The sequence below is a fragment of the Neopsephotus bourkii genome, unplaced genomic scaffold, assembly GCF_033783945.1.
Source record: "Neopsephotus bourkii isolate Nb327-2 ecotype Australia unplaced genomic scaffold, CSIRO-AGI_Nbou_v1 NB_1508, whole genome shotgun sequence".
Lineage (NCBI taxonomy): Eukaryota > Metazoa > Chordata > Aves > Psittaciformes > Psittacidae > Neopsephotus > Neopsephotus bourkii.
Genome location: NW_026901984.1, coordinates 3714864 through 3731348, shown reverse-complemented (window position 1 = coordinate 3731348; position 16485 = coordinate 3714864). Strand labels below are relative to the sequence as shown.

General features: G+C 41.1%; 1 protein-coding gene across 4 annotated transcripts in view; it reads left to right on the top strand.

Moving 5' to 3' along the window:
• The first annotated feature begins 13346 nt into the window (after nt 1–13346).
• Nucleotides 13347–16485, top strand: part of IKZF1 (IKAROS family zinc finger 1) — a 65016-nt gene continuing 61877 nt past the window's right edge. The window contains exon 1 of one of the 4 annotated variants that reach the window (XM_061369632.1): nt 13347–13364. The gene's annotated coding sequence lies outside the window, so the exon portion shown is untranslated. Of the gene's footprint in view, nt 13365–13897; nt 13915–14288; nt 14474–14652; nt 14833–16485 lie in introns of those variants that run through there. The other 3 variants (XM_061369631.1, XM_061369633.1, XM_061369630.1) reach the window with 3 other exon arrangements.

The following is a 16485-nucleotide window of genomic DNA, read 5'->3' as shown; positions in this document are numbered from 1 at the left end:
TTAAATCCTAACAGCTTTATACAAGTGGGGAAGAGGCTTGGAGCTAGCTCCTGTAGCTGAGTGCTTTTCATGACTCCACAGGGGTGCATGTGAGTTGCAGGGATTCAACCAGCAGGGTGCACAAGTAAATCTGAGAGATGGAAAGGAACTATGTGGATGAACAATCTGTGCACACAGTCTAGCTGCTGGCTTGTGGGGTAAAAGCAGAATGCTGACTTCACTGGGGAAACACAAGCTGAGGGGTTGCCAGATTGAGGTGGTAGATGAGTCTTGGTTTGACACTCTGGATTGTTCTATCAAATTACCTAAGCATATGACAGCAACATAAATGTCAGTTTAAGACATTGTGTGCATCAGCTTCCTTGACAGTTGGATCTGAGGCTTGGACCCTGCCTGTATCTGAGCTTCTTCTTCCTCTCTGAAAAAGACTCCTGATGTTAAGATTGTCTTATCATGACAACCTCAACTCAACAGAGTGTTTGGAACATTCTTTAGACAAGATAAGTTTCCCTTTTACAAGAAAAAAAAAAAAGAAAAAAGAAAGAAGAATGAGGAACACTGGTGTACTAAAGATTAATAGAAGCTTTTCTACTTAATCAGTTTTAAAGCCTAAGAGGTTGCTACCATGTCTAGCTGTTCTGGTTTCAAGAAGAGGCAAACAATGCTTGTCAAACTTGACTCTGAAAAGACACTAGCTTTTTCTGTGGTGGTACCCCTCAGTTTCCATTGCACTGGCTTGTCCTATTTTAAATTTGTAATGAAAGAAAAAATTCTAAAGCTGGTAATCATGCGCCTTCCTTGTATAAAAACACATCTTGTTTTTATCATCAGTAACCTGTACTACACAAGAGCTCTGACACATACATTTCAGGATAGATTAGGAATTGCCTGCTGAATTTACATAACATTAAAATCACTGTCTAGATACACAAAATAAAATGAATACCTTCTTGATTCTCTAGTATGGGCTTGCATGAAAACGATTTTACCTAGCTTTCATTATTTATTTTTTCATGAATGCAACAGCCCCTCTCTTTATTTAGTAGGTTGGAAGAGAAGGATTTGATAGCTGAGCAAGGGCACACCTATGTAATTCATTTTCCTGGCATATTTGAACAGCATGCTTACTGCATTTAAGAAAAGGGGGGGGGTGGGGGGAGGAGGGGGGAGGGAAAGTGTTGTGAAAAAGCATATGGAGTGTGCGGCAGCCTGGCCCTATCTGACTCCCCATCATTCCTTGCAGCTGCCGGAAGCCAACCGCTCGTCTTTCCAAACCACAGGCTCATGTGGGTAATGATATGATTTCCTCTGTCTTGTGTTCTGTGTGTGTGCTTCAAGCAAAGTAACCCTCCATAAACTTTACACACCCAGTTAATCAAGACCATACTGGCTTCTCCCATCCTACTGAAGTGATTCTTGCAATGCTGGGAGAAGCAGCTGGAGGCTTCTTCTATCCCAAGCAGAATGATCTCCATTGTTCACATTGTTCTTGATTGCTTTGGGCTTTGTCCTTCCTCTCACTACTAAACAGGGCCCTCACCAACTGGAAAAAAAAAATAAATTTGAATTCATATAATCTAATTTCAGACTTCTATAAATCCTTTAACATTTCACTTTCTTGGGAAAATCATACATAAATTTCAGAAAAATGCAAAATCAAGACTTTTTTGTTGCATTTATCATCACTGCTCAAGAGCCTTAAAATACTGCTTGTATGTGTATAAGTGTTGGAAATAATAGATGTTTTACCAAGACAAGTAAGGCTGCTGAATTGATTATTTGGTGTACTGTGGTTCAGAAGGAGGTCATGGTCAAAACTTCAGGGAGAGGAATGACTCCTGTTTTGGCACTGCTAAAATTGAGCTTAAAGAAATATTCACAAAGACATGTTGGAGAAGGCTGAATTTCATTTTGAACAAAAAAAATGACAGAAACCAGAGAAAAAAGTCTGTTTAATAAGTTTGTCAATAGTCAACAGTTGATAGCTAAAATTGTGATTGCAAAAGTACCTTGCATTGTATTCTGGAAGGGAAGAGGTCTAAGAGAGAGCACAGAAGCCTTCCCCAAAATAATGGTTAAAGAAAGAACAATAAGGGCTTCCAAAAAATGTGAAGCTAGGTGGAGAACCAAAAAACAGCACTGGCTTTGAAGCCATCAAGAAAAAAAGGTTATGCAAAAGGATGCAGAAAGGACAAGAAGGAAAAGAATAAGCAAGTTCTGGCTCTGAAGATTTGCTGGAAAGTGATCGCTAGAGATTTTGAGCAGAACAGCTGGGGGTAGGCAGGAGAATACCTTTATATCCTTGCCCATACTGATAACATTTCACAGGCATCTGTTTTCGGCCACTGTGTAAGGCAGAATATTGGGTTAGATGGTTCTCTGGTCTGACCAAGGACCAGCTGTTCTTACTTTCAATGGAGTAAAAAAAGGTGCAGAAACTAGATTAGACACTTTAGGGTGGAAATGGAATACAGGAAATCTTATCGGTGCTTGCAGACAGTACACTCAATGTGTTCAGATACGAAGGGGAAATGTAGAAGGTAACTAGACAGGCAAGGGAAGTCAAGGATGGGAGAGACTGCTGCAGAACTGGCATGGGAACAGGGGATGGATTATACAGAAGAGTAACAAAGGGGGAGAGAATGGGTGTGAGGAAGATCAAGGGATGATAGGATGGATGGGGTTACTGGGGAAACTGGAAGAATTAGAGGAAAATAACTGCAAAATTCCCATGCCTGTGGGAGTGATGAAGGAAAGTTGCAGAACACAAAGGAGGCAAACTGGTGCTATATGAAGTGTAGAGGTTGTACTGGGCCAATTTGCAATTGTTACACTTTTGTAAGTTGTGAACAGGTATAGCACAGTGAAGTGCAATTTAACTTTCTCACCCTGTTTATTAATAATAATGAAATTATGCATGCAATGTTAACAGTGTTATTCACTTACAACTTGCAGTGCTTTGGTCAAACAGCCAATTGCTGTGGTACCCTCAGAATAAGTAAAGAAAAACATGACTCCTCCAACAATTTCCCACTCACCCTGGGGGCTGCTGAATGGGTTCTTCTTCCCATGCTTCTCCAGCAGCAGCAGCCGCAAATTTTCCTCCACTCAGTCTCTACCTCCCTTGAGAGTGGGAGACTGGGTATGCAGGTTGCTTAGTCCTTCACAGTCTCACTCAGAGCTCAGAAATCTGGTGTATAAAACAGATTGAAAACTTGTAGAAGGTATGTATTATACTTTGCAATTCCACTGGAAAAAATATGGTGGGGGCACTATTTCCCCCAGAACTGCATAAATAATTAATGAAGCCTGTGCTACCATACACTGGCCTTACCTTAGATGGCCTGAAAATTCCATCCTGGCAAAAAAAAAAAAGTAACCTAATGGCAAACTAGTCCTAACAAGAGTACCTTAATTTGCCACATAGCAGGCAATCAAAACTATATAAAATCCATTAATATCTCAACTCACGTGGGGAAAACAAATATAGTGGCATAAATGTATCACATAAATTGGAAGGTGTTTTCACCTGGCAGTACTGAAGATTGAAAACTGAAGTTTCCCCTTACAAGCCAAACTCATCAGACAACTTCTGACTTTGGTTAAGTATTACTGCAGTAGGAGAGAAATGAGAACTCTAATTGCAGTTCTTTAGAGGGTAAAAGTACTTTTTTATTACTTTACTTAGTTATGCATTTATTCATAAGATATATTAAAAGGTGTGTGTTCATGAATCTTTTTACTTACTCTGCCTTAACATAGTTAATAATCTTAAGTTGCTTTATTTTTATAAACCATTTATCTTCTTAAATTTTCAAAATGTATCAGTGCTTCTGATACTTCTTTCTTTCTGAATTCTTTATGAAAAAAAAAAAAAGGAGCTGCCAGAATAACCATAAAGGAGTCTTGTTACTTTGTTTGGTTTTGTACATTTAAATAGTATTCATAACTTTGTTTCCCGGCACATTTTTCCTTGAAATATTATAGTTTTTAGACTGAGATCTACTAGACCAAATTCTCACTTAGGATAGATGAGACTAGCACTTTCACAGCTGGCTAGTTTGCTTTATTTATCTATGTGATGGACTTTGGGAGTGGTGAGTTCAGATTTTGATTTTGTTCAGCTTGTGGGCTTTTTGACTAATAGCCTGTAGCAGCAACCACGTGAACAACAAAGTGTCGGGAAAACCTTTTGTACTAAAAGATTTCTGCATGTATTTGAAATAAAGAAGATAAAGATGAAAATTTGCAGATTCTGAACATGGTGAGGTTTCAAAATAAGGGTCAAATTTTCACCTCCTGTCTTATTTCAAAATCAGGCTATCAGTTGCAACTGAGCGATAGCTGTGATGCAAAGCTTCAAGATACAGAATTACAAAACAGGTTCCAGGATTCCCTGGACGTTTGTACCTGTTCTGAAAACATACACACACACACAAATACTTCAAGAAAGTTAAACATAACCAAAAAAGAGAGATGTATGTGGACTATTGAGTGCTTTGGCTGAGTTAAGCAAGCACCATTGTTCTCTGATTAAGAAACTGGGTCATATATGTGGATGCTTATTATATTATCCCAGGATATGTGAGTGACAGTATTTTCTGAACCTTATGTGCAGCATTCTACGTGCTCAGCCTGACATTTTTAGAAACCCTGAGCCCCACAACTGTTAGAGATAAGCAGGAACGCTTACCTTGACATGCTTGTGAGGTGGGCTGATGCTAACCTCATGAAGTTTAACCATGACAAGTGCAAGGTCCTACACCTGGGATGGAGCAATCCCAGGCACAGCTACAGGCTGAGCAGAGAAGAGATTCAGAGCAGCCCTGCGGAGAAGGACTTGGGGGTGTTGGTCGATGAGAAAATGAACATGATCCGGCTTCAGTGTGCGCTTGCAGCCCAGAAAGCCAACCGTATCCTGGGCTGCATCAAAAGGAGCATGACCAGCAGGTCAAGAGAGGTGATCCTGCCCCTTTACTCTGCTCTTGTGGGACCTCAATTGGAGTGCAGTTCTGGTGTCCTCAACATAAAAAAGACATGGATCTGTTGGAACAAGTCCAGAGGAGGGCCATGAGAATGATCAGGGGACTGGAGCACCTCCCATATGAAGATAGGCTGAGAAAGTTGGGGCTGTTGAGCCTGGAGAAGAGAAGGCTGTGTGGAGACCTCATAGCAGCCTTCCAGTATCTGGAAGGGGCCTATAGGGATGCTGTGGAGGGACTCTTCATTAGGGACTGTAGTGATAGGACAAGGGGTAATGGGTTAAAACTTAAACAGGGGAAGTTTATATTGGATATAAGGAAGAAATTCTTTCCTGTTAGGGTGGTGAGGCACTGGAATAGGTTGCCCCGGGAGGTTGTGAATGCTCCATCCCCCGCATTGTTCAAGGCCAGGTTGGACGAGGCCTTGGGTGATATGGTTTAGAGCGAGGTGTCCCTGCCCATGTCAGGGGGGTTGGAACTTGATGATCTTAAGGTCGTTTCCAACCCTAGCTATTCTATGATTCTGTGATTCTAAGAAAAATGTTCTCATTTACTATATACCCACTTTTATCCAATTATGAGCCACACTTTTCCTCTATGTAAGAATAAGTACTTATTGATTTAAGAAGAAACAGGCATATTGATCTAAAGGGAAAATACACTGTACATGTTGATCAATATTTACCTTGCAGGACAAAACATCCTGATACTCACTTCAAGGCATCAATATATACATATTACTGCATGTTTGTGTCATTAAGTCAGGTAACTGGGCTAGATTTTTATCTAACAGTATAAACTCTCTTAATGATTATTTTTCTAGTCAAATATTAGTCTCTAAAGGGAAGAAGGAGGTAGAGAACCAGGAAAAGAATAATTGTTTACCTTTCTTGAGATAAATAATATTTTTCACTAAATTCAGCTGATGCCTATCAAGAGCTGCTACACTGGTTATATAAAGTAAGCAGTGAGAAGTCCTCCAAATTCCTCCTAAAAGTATTTACCTATATCAAGGTAAAAATGAAAAACTAAGCATATGTTTCTGAAGATATTTAGGTGCCTAGCTTGTAATTAGTTTGATGTCAGTGAATTTGTACAAGAAGGAGCTCTTTAATATCAATTTCTGAAGACAGAACGCACCTGTGTTCCTAGAAAATTCCATGTAATCCAGACATCACCGGCTCCTCTCTGTCAACCTCACTGCAGGCCAGGAGTTTCTTCTTGCTTGAATTCCTTGACACAGAGCTAACCATAAATTATACAAAGATAAACTAATTATAGTGTAATGGGGCAGTTGTGGTACACATTTTTTTTCTCTGACATTTCTTTTTTGTCCCATAATAGCTCTAACACTGGGTTAATCATTTTTATTTAAATGGGTTTTTTATGGCTAATTTCACCCTAATATCACCCGTCTCCATCTTGAGTCTCCTGAGGCGCTCGCTATGAAGAACACACCCAGGGAAGGGACAGGCATGGGACAAAGGAGCTGTGACAGCTACACAGTTAATATGTATTCTTGACATGATCAACTCCATAATAACAATGTATAATACTTGTTGCTTCAGACGAGAATAAATAACGTAACCCTCCCTTCAAACCACCTTTATTGTCTTCTATTCCTAAGAATATGTCTAAAAGCTGTAGATTCTTTCTGCATGGCTTTGCCCAGCTGAGGCTCTTCCTAAGCCTGCCAGTAGCCGAAGTTCATGTTTAAATTCAGATCACCTTGTGTGTCAGTCACCTTTCATACTGTCTTCTCACCCTTGTCAGGGATAAGGCAAGTCCATCTTGTTCTGGCCTGGTCATGTCCATTCAATGTGCTGGAAACATCTTTGCACATGGTTTTGTATCTACTCTCAGCTCTCCATCCTTGGTTTAATCTAAGATTTACTTACTATACTTCCTCTGGGAAGCTCTTGTATCCCTGACCCCTCTCCCCAGCCTGCTTAATCTCCTTCCAAATCAACATTTTCTCTGGTTACTTTTGGTGCTGGGAAGGTTGTGTCTGTATGTATTATCCTGGCTACTTCATTTTCTCCCTCCAACCTGTTTGTCCCTTCATAACAGCTACAATGATGTTGCACTTCAAGCCCCAGCCTATTGATTTGCCTTATAATATCTCACCATCTCCTTGAGTTCCCTGAGATGTTGTAGCTGTTGGTTATCTGTTGTCTGATTAAAAATAGGTCATGAACTGTTTGCACACTGCCACACTTGATAGAGACCTAGTCCCAGAGTGCCATCTGCTTATTTTCAGGTAATCTAAATTATAAAAATAAACTGAAATACAGCTTTTTAGAAGGCCATGTTGTTAAAAGCTGATCACCTGCCAAAAGGGTATGCCTGCATCTGGATAACAGGAAGAGAGACAATGTTCCCTAGCTATGCTGCGTATCTTCTGAAGTAAGCAGCTCCACACTGGGAGTCAAACAGCCACACTTGAGTCTTCAAGCTAGCACCAGTATGGCTATTTGTCTTCCAGCTGGTTGGGTTTACATGGCAAGGTTTGTGGAGGAAGGCAGTTGGATGGAGCTGCCCCAAGATGAGTCTGGTTTGCCCATCATGGCAGTTGGTAATCTCTCTGTCCTTATCTTGACCCATGAGCGTTTTCATTGCATTTTCTCCCCCAGTCCTACTGAGGAAGGGGAGTGAGGGAGCAGCTTGGTGGGCAGCCAGACAAGGTTAATTCACCACAAGCTCACAGGTGAATTGTCATCTGGCCAGCTCAATCTGAATATAGAAGCTTGAGTCTGATCTGTAGACATGTCCTTATAATGGATTCCTCTATCATATTTCCTGAAGTTTTCAAATGTTTATTCATCAGAGGACATTCAGGTGTCCTGTGAATACCCTTGTGAAATAAAGAAGTATCAACATTGCCATTTTCTTCAGAGAACTATGCTACAGACTGAGTAGTTCAATCAAAACTGCACAACGAAGAGTGTCCAAGCCTATTGCTTGTAAATTGCAATACTAATCTTCTGCTTTACTGTTCTGTTTATTATAGAAGAAATCTTCCCATTGGATTCTTTAAGACAAAGTCTTAACTGCTGTTAAAAAAGGTTTCCAGCAAGTGATAGAGATCACAAGGGCACTCACCACAACGGCACTCTCACCACATACCTGTCATCATTAACTATAAATAAGATAATCCAGAGAGGAGAAGTACACTCTGCTCTGTATTAAAATACATTGGAACAGAAAGGCACAAAAACAGGGAATATAGTTTACTTAAAATGGGTTTTCTTATCCAGACTCTGGATATTTGGTACATGTGTGCAGCAAGTATCAGGAGTTATAATTCATCACTAACCATATACATGGATCTTAACAGACAGTCTCCTGAGCAGGGTGGGTCCTGTGGAAGATGGCAGACCTCATAGACACCAGTGTTGCTTTCTAGGTCCAAATGAGTGTAGTTACTGTAAAGCTAAATTGAATTTTGTTAATAAAATTGTTCAGTGGAAGCAAATCTCTCGCAGAATGAATACTAGATTCACTAGAATGAGGATTTTCTTTTCACTTTCTGGTAGTTCAGAAGCAACATTATTGATTCACATAATCAAATAAAACGATCCAATGTTGAACCATTATGTAATGCAAGTGTTAGGAGATCTCCACTAAATAATTATCGGTAATAAATTAACTTGGAAAAAATTAAGATTTTTTACAGAAGTTTTTATGAGCAGTGAAGCTGGATCAATACTTCAAGTATTAGCAGTACTATTAGTAGTTTATTCTTTCTGAAAAAAAAAAAAGAGCATAGCACACTTCTGAATCTTTCTAATGTGACTTCATTAGAGATTTTTATTTGAAAAAATAGCCCATAGACTTTAAAGGATAGATTAAAAAGTAAAAGAAAAAAATAAACCTCTATGGCCAACACATTGGTTCATTAACAGAACTCTCCATTTCTTCCTGCTTCTTAGTAGACAGCACTGAAGTGACAACAGACTTGTTTCATTTCACCTTTGCCAGAAAATCAGACCAATACACTCTTTCAAGTTTCTTAATCTGTACATGTGAATTTTTGGGAGTAATCTTAAAAGGAGTTGAGGAAGAGGATGAACTATCCATTTACCTGTCAACTATTCTGAATTTTGAACATCTTCCTTTTGTTATTAAATTAAGGCCATACAAAACCAGACCTATATATTTTTCCTATTTCCAGGTACTTTCTCAGCTAGGATTAATTTTGGCAGTAATCTCTCAAGAGAAACATCTGTCAGGTCTTACACAACTTAAGTGGAGAAATGCCTGATTAAGTGTTGATCTTGGAATAGATCCACTATCTTACTATGCTCAGGGACATCTTCATCTGTGCCTGGGTAGATAGGTCCTGATCACTGTGATCTTCACCCTGTTTATAGATCCAGAGTACCTTCATGTTATGTATGCAGAAAAAAAGAATAAAATTTGAATTCTTTGAACTTCAGATGCAATGGATAGCACAAGGGAAGTGTGATAGTCCTTAATTCAGTCCCTTTTGTATACATAGGAAAGTCTTATCACTTTTCCAAAATGGAAAATTACTTGAGAAATTTAAACTGAAGTATAGCTATAGCTAAACTTTATGAATCCTCAAGTTTGGAAGGGGTCAGGAACAGGAGAAATAACAAGTTTTGGAAGAGGTGTTTTTCAACCAGTGATATAATACAATGTGTGGGACCGATGTTGTCTTTGGTATACCCATCCCATGTGTTTTCTGCATGTATGCATGTACGCATGTACATGTGCATGTGTACATCCATAACCAGAGTTCCACTAAAATTGTAAATATGTATAAACTTGAGATGGTCCTTGCTGAAGAGCAAATACCATTTCACTTTATAGCTCCACTTTAGTCAGTCAGTCAGTCACAGGTCACACAGTATCTATCTGCCCTTGATACCAAAAGAATGTCTGCAGTGACATTCAGCTTATTACATGCCCTTACTGGAGGATATTTTTCTACCTTTCTTTTAGAAACTAAACCCCCTCTCTTTGCATTTACTGTTCCTAAAATGGAAAGAAATTAACAAGCCACTATTCTTTTTTCTCTCTGCTCACCTACGTACAGATTAAAATCTCATATATCTGATCAGCTGTCATCCACATTTCCTTGCATTTTTACAACAATTACTTGTCTTGTGTTTGTGGTAGTGTCCATAAGGCACTAGGATTTTCTCTGATCTCTAGATAAGAAGCTCACAAAGAAAGAATTTCGAGGCTGAGGTACAGGAAACAACAAGGGGCGCTTTCTAATTGTACACAGGTGACTCAAAAACAGTAGTATGGTAGAATTCAGTGGAAAATACACTGGAGAGAGCAAAGAACTTGCAGTTGAACTCAAGGAAGTCAGTGAAGAAAAGCTATGTGGGAAGAAAACCTAGAGGCAATTGCCTCAAATGTTTATATGTAAATGAGAATTATGATGGGAGAGATCAAGTAAAGGACAGTGAGAAACCAATGTAAGACAAGTTAGGAGAAAGGTAATATAGATGTCTTGCAACAGTGGCTGAGGAGTGAGCAGAGCAGTGCAAATGGGGAAAGTTACATGAATTGATTGATGGGAAAGAAAGAAGATTTTGGTTGTGGTGTTTTGTATTTATATGTCAGTAGCACAGATGGTATTTCCATGATGTCTGAGGAGAGGAAACCATGGAACTTTGAGATGCTTGTGAGGTTGAAGTTTTGCTAAAAGGTGACAGATTTCTTTTCTGAAGTTAAAAAAAAATGTATCAAACTACAGTTATTGATCAAAGATTATAAACAATGGAAGATCTATTAAATTTTAGATACCATGTGGAATGGGAACAGTGATCTGTGTTTCCTATTTTATATTCAAATAGCTGCCCAGCAGCTGTTTAGTGTGAGGTCTGTGATATTTTCTTAAGGATTTCTGACTGCAAAGTATGAAGAGCCATCTGAGAGCAAACTAGAACTGGGAGGTGTTTCTCGGGGACCAGGTGTGATAAGGATTGTGAAACAAAGCTGGTCACACTTAGAATTATGGTAGAAATCATTGTTCGAGGGAGATTACTGGTTATACGGAACGTTAGCTACCCTTTTGTGCCTCTGGAAATTCACCACGCTTCAGGAGATAAATCTTCACCATCCTCACCTTGATCAGAATTTCCAAACTGATTAAGGAATACTTTCCCAATACATTCACAATTGCAGGCAAACCCTCTGAACACTGTGCCCAGACCATTCTCTGAAGAATTAGGACCACAACAAATATCTTGCAGTGGTAAGGCAAGATGAGGAGCACCCACCTGGCACACTCTGCTGTTGTAGTGAAGGTGCACACTCCATGCTAGAAACTCTTCTGCTGATTCTCAATTTTCAAAACTTTTCTGTTGTATATTTGTATTTAATTATCAGCTGCATGGTAATGGAGTGAAGCAGTGAGAATGTGACCTGCTATTGGTCTGAGGATTCAGGTTGATAAGATTGCTAAAGGAAAGCACCGAGTGGGAAATGGTCATACACAGCAGTAGAAACGCTGTACCTCCTGCAATAACAATTACTTTTTGTATTTAAGAATGACTCTAAGGGAAACCATTCTCTGTGTGGCCTTATTAGATGCTTCCCACAGTAAACCTGATAGCAAGGGAAGAGTTTCTTTAGCAGATTTAGTCTGAGATAATATTTAGCTGGCAATGAACTAGACAGCTGTAAGGCCACTGTCTTTTTTGCTATACATTGCTCTACCTTATATCTTTTACAACCCACTTTGGCTCATCTAAAATTCCCATCAATGTTAGTGGAAGTATTGCAAGAAATGGATTATAGAATTTGTATCCTCAGACAAGTGTCTAAGTGTATATCTGCAACTACCTCATAACAGATCTGCCTGAAGTAGTTCTAGGCTTGGTAAGCATCACTGGGGCAGCAGAGCTCTCTTCAGACTGCCCATTGATGCTATTCCAGCAAGAAACTGGCTGTACATGAGAGCAGCCTGCCAGCAGTGAGCTCAGTGCTGCCATGACTGCACCACTAGTAACTTGTGGGCATCAGCCGTAAAAGGATCTTCAAACATCATCTAAGTCTTGAGAGCTCCTATGAGCTGCTAACAACCCTAAGCACAGTGAGTCACAAAAGATGCTTAACATCTTACAAGACTTGACTTCAGCAGGCTCAGCTCATACATGTCCAGCAACTTGATTCTGACCTTAAAACTCCTATTGAATGTTAATGAGAAATCAGGGCTTGCACGGCATCAAATTTGCCTTTAAATATCTGTATCAAATCAGCTTGGGGGGGGGGAGGCTGAAGTGGGCTCATGGCTGCTGGCCTGCAGGTCCTGTAGCAGCTGGAGGAGAGAAGAGCAGCAAAGTGCTTCTGAGACTGATGATCCAGTGGAGTATAAGTCCTTTTACTTCAGATTATCTAGGCACACATATCTGTGAAAAGTTGCTGCATTCCCTTGAGCTAATCTGCTTCCATGGTTGGGGAAGCTCTCCCTGCTTGTATTTCCCAGTCTTGGTGAGGCAGAGCTTTTTGAGATTTCCTGGAGAAAGGTGCTAACTGCTAAGCCTATGATGGCACCATTCCGTGGATATGTTTTTTTTTGTTTGTTTGTTTGGTTGGTTGGTTGGTTGGTTGGTTGGTTGTTTTTTTTATTATTATTTCTTTTAATACCAGAATGTGATTCCACTGATCAAATGCTTTTGTTCCTTGTATGCAAACCTGCTGGAAAATGTGGGGGTATTATGGAAAAAATAAGAGGAGGATTTGGCTCTGGGTTTCAACACTATTAGGTCCATAAAGTCCTTTTATAAGTTGCAGTAAAAGGAGGGTTCTGCATCTCTGTAAAGACAAGTGTGAAAAATCAAAAACTTGAGAAGTACTGGTCATACCTGTTTCACCTCGAGCATACCCAGGTATTACCCCAGCTTGTGTAACACACAGCAACCATGTCTGCAGAGCTTCTCTGAGGGAAGATGTGCCTGAAATAAATCCCCAGGGACAGTCTTGCCATTTCTGTTCTAAAAGAAGCCCAACTTAGCATCGGAGACGTCATTTCATTGTACAGTATAAACTTCTAGTAAGTAGTAGACAATTTCTGTTCCGAAGTGTTTTCCAAGGTTTACATGCTTGCTTAACTTTGCACCTCTGAATTGTCCCTTTTAAGTCAATGAGATCACTTGCATAAAATTACACCTAATTTTTTTTTGTAATTTGAGAGCACAGATAAAGATAGGATGTGAGAAAGGAAGTATTATTATCCTCATCTTACAGATGAGGAACTGAGGCAAAGCGAAAATGAGATCCTGATCCTCCACAGAGTGTGTATGTGCTTGATTCTTAAGTGATTTCCATCAGGTTCACCGTGCCCTCTGCATTGAAGTGTCAGGTCTGGATTTCAGTGACTGCCTCTGCCACCGATTTGAAGTAAGTCACCTCGGTTCTGATCATACAAGTGTTCAATCCAAGTTCCGAAAAAGCGCAGGACACATTTTGTGTGGGATGCGAATAACCGGGCTGTGATGGATGACGGATGACCTGACCACTTTAACTTCAGCTCTGAGGCCTCACAGGTGGATGTCTGCATCTGCCGGCAGGTCACATCCAGCTGTATTGCAGTGTCTGGGTGCTGCCTGCTGCGCTGGGAGACCTCAAAGTCTCGGCACCGCTGGAGCCGGGACCCTGGAGTGCCCGGCGGGGCGGCGCGGAGCCCGGCCCCCTTCCCGAGCTTCCAGCCCGATGCAGCCTGCGGGGGCCCCGGTAGAACACCTCGTCAGGTAGAACCCTTCCGCAGCCCTGCCGGGCGGCGGCAACAGGGGCGCCGGCGTGCGCGGGTGCGGAGCGGGGCGGAGAGCGGGCGGGAGCAGCGGGGGAGGGACCGGGCGCGGAGCCGCTGCCGGCGGGGCAGCGCCGGCACATGGAGCGGCTCCAAGCCGCGCCGCCACAGCTGCCGCTCACCCCGGCCCCGGTGTAGCAGGTACCGCGGGGCGGAGGGGTCCCGGGCGGGCACCTGCCCCAGACCCCGGGGGTAGGCGAGGGGTCGGCCCCGAGCGTCTGCGGCGGGGGAGGGCTGAGGAGGGGCTGAGCGGAGCCGGCGCTGCCGGAGAGAAGTTGTCGGGAGCGTAAAGCGGCGTCTGCGGAGCCCAACAGGCAGGTCATCCTATCCCATCCCTTATTCCCCTCCTCCGCGTCCCACCGGCTTTTTGTTTGATTGGGTTTTTTTTTATTTTGAACCTTTTTCTTTTTCTTTTTTTTTTTTTTTCATTTGAAAACATTGCGCCGCTGTTAGGGTGTGATCCAGGAGTTCTGTAGCGCTCCCTTGAAATGCCAGAGATCATCAGCCGTGAGGAGCCGGCCGGGAAGGGGTGTTCATTGATTCGAAAGGGGGGGAGGCGGCGGGGCGGTGGGAGCGTTGCCCCGTGCAGGAGCGGGTGCGGGCCACTCGTTCTCGCCTCCTCATGTCAACTGCAGCATCCCGGCTCATTCAACGCCCCAGTTCGAATTGTTGGCGCCTGGAATTTGCAGCAGGGAGGCAGGTACGGAGGTTGTAAAAGCCATTAAGAACTTGTAAAACTATCAGCCCTTGCGCGCTTGAGGGGAACGGCGTTAAGAGAAGTTGCTGACTTCCGAATAGCGGGGCCACCAGAAGTTTTCCTCCTTGCGACACAGCCTGTCACAGCTGGAGGTTTTCTTTCACCAGTCTCAGCCAAGTTGCCCTCTCTGTGAAGGGATGTTTCGCTGTGTAACCGTTACTAAAGAAGATGCGTGTAGTTAGAAACAGTGTATGTGAAGAAACAACTTCCCACTGCAGCAGTCAATGCTAAGGAAACTTTTAATTTTGTGCTTCAAGAAACTTGATTACTTCTTGGATTACTTTTCTGCCTTGGTCTAGAAGGTATGGTGACACTGCCAAAAGGTTGTGCAAAGCATTCTGCTTCCCAAATTGTTAAAGAGTTAATAATATTGTGTTAGAAAATAATTGTAGTTTATGATTGCAAACTTTAAACTATGTACGTTATTGTGAAGGAACATAATGTTGTTTGGTTTTAGTTTTAAGTAGTGTTTCCAAAGGACTTTGTGTAGGGATCAGAAGTTAGAATGAGAGCTTCCTGGCTAGGTATTTTTCTTTTTGACAGTTAGATGCTACCAAGGTTACATCCATATACCTTTACTGTCCAGCTGTCCAAAATCCACCCAAATGAAATAAGCCAGGTATCTAATCCTGTTTGTATTTGTTGCATTCATCTTAACAACCCATTTGCTACATTCAATAACCTAGGTTTAAATTGGAAGCTGTAATGCATTATAAGGGCCAAACCCTTTAAAAGACATGCTCTGTTAGCTTCAGTTGACTGCTCACATCAATTGCAATTCCCATACATACCGGAGCACCATGCAGTATGACTCTCTGTTATACATTAGAAATGATCATTGAAATCATGCAAAGAAAAAGCATATTAATATATTGCATTTAGAAGTAAGTGCTGAAGTTCCTTCCAAGTGCTTAGAATTCCTCCAAACCAGCTGAGATGAGGCACATTCTGAGTGGCTTACGGCACTGCTCTCTTGCTTTGCTAGTGAATCACAGAGTTTAAGATGTTCAGTCTTAGTGAAATGCAGGATGGGATGGCTTTCTTGTATGAAAATGTAGTTACTTCTGAAATTTCTAAATCAAATTTTTGCCCATAGGTAATTTTGTCTTTTTTTTTTTTTTTTTTTTTTCTGTTCTGTAATGCGGGAAATTGTCGGTCAGAAAATTGAGAATGGGTTTTTTCATGTTCCCATGTAAACTCTTGGTATTCCTTTTCATGGGTTAATATAACAGTAGCATACAGGAGTTCATAGTATGTCCCTTTTCCAAAAGGTGTCATCACTCACATGCAGAAGTTTCTTTCTAATATTGACATGTTATTTTTTGATTTTAACTCATAAATATTTGTTTTAAAAGTGAATTAAAAAAATACAGGATATACTGCTTTTACTGTCACTAGCCCCCATTCCCTCAAGATACCTCAATCCTTAGCAAATCTATTGAGTTTTAGTTTGATGGCTGTATGCTTTGTTGCTTTAGCAAAGTCTGAAGCTGCTGCATGTGGACATGAGAAGCTAAGTGTAGAGCAAGACCAAGAACTCTTCAAATGATAGCTGTGCTTAGCAGAACTGGGGGGAGAGGAGAAGGGAGGGAAGTGCCCAAAATACTGCAGAGCTCTGCACTTTCCTTAGTTCATATTTCTGTTTTTTCCAGATTTGCTTCCAACCTTAAAGATTTTCTCACAAATATTAATATTGGTGACTACCCATGTGCACTTTTTTTTTCTTTTTTCTTTTTTGGAGTAAAGTTGCTTAAATTAGAGTTTGATACCCTGCAAATTTATTAAAAAAAAAAATTAGAAATTATATTCCTAATGATAAGGCAAATTTAAGATGAGAAACCAATGAAAAGATAGATTTATCCACCGAGGTAGAAGACTGACTAGCCTGAAGTCAATGGAAGTCCAGTGATGGACACAGGAGCCAGGATTTCAAACCTGCGCTGATACCTGTACGT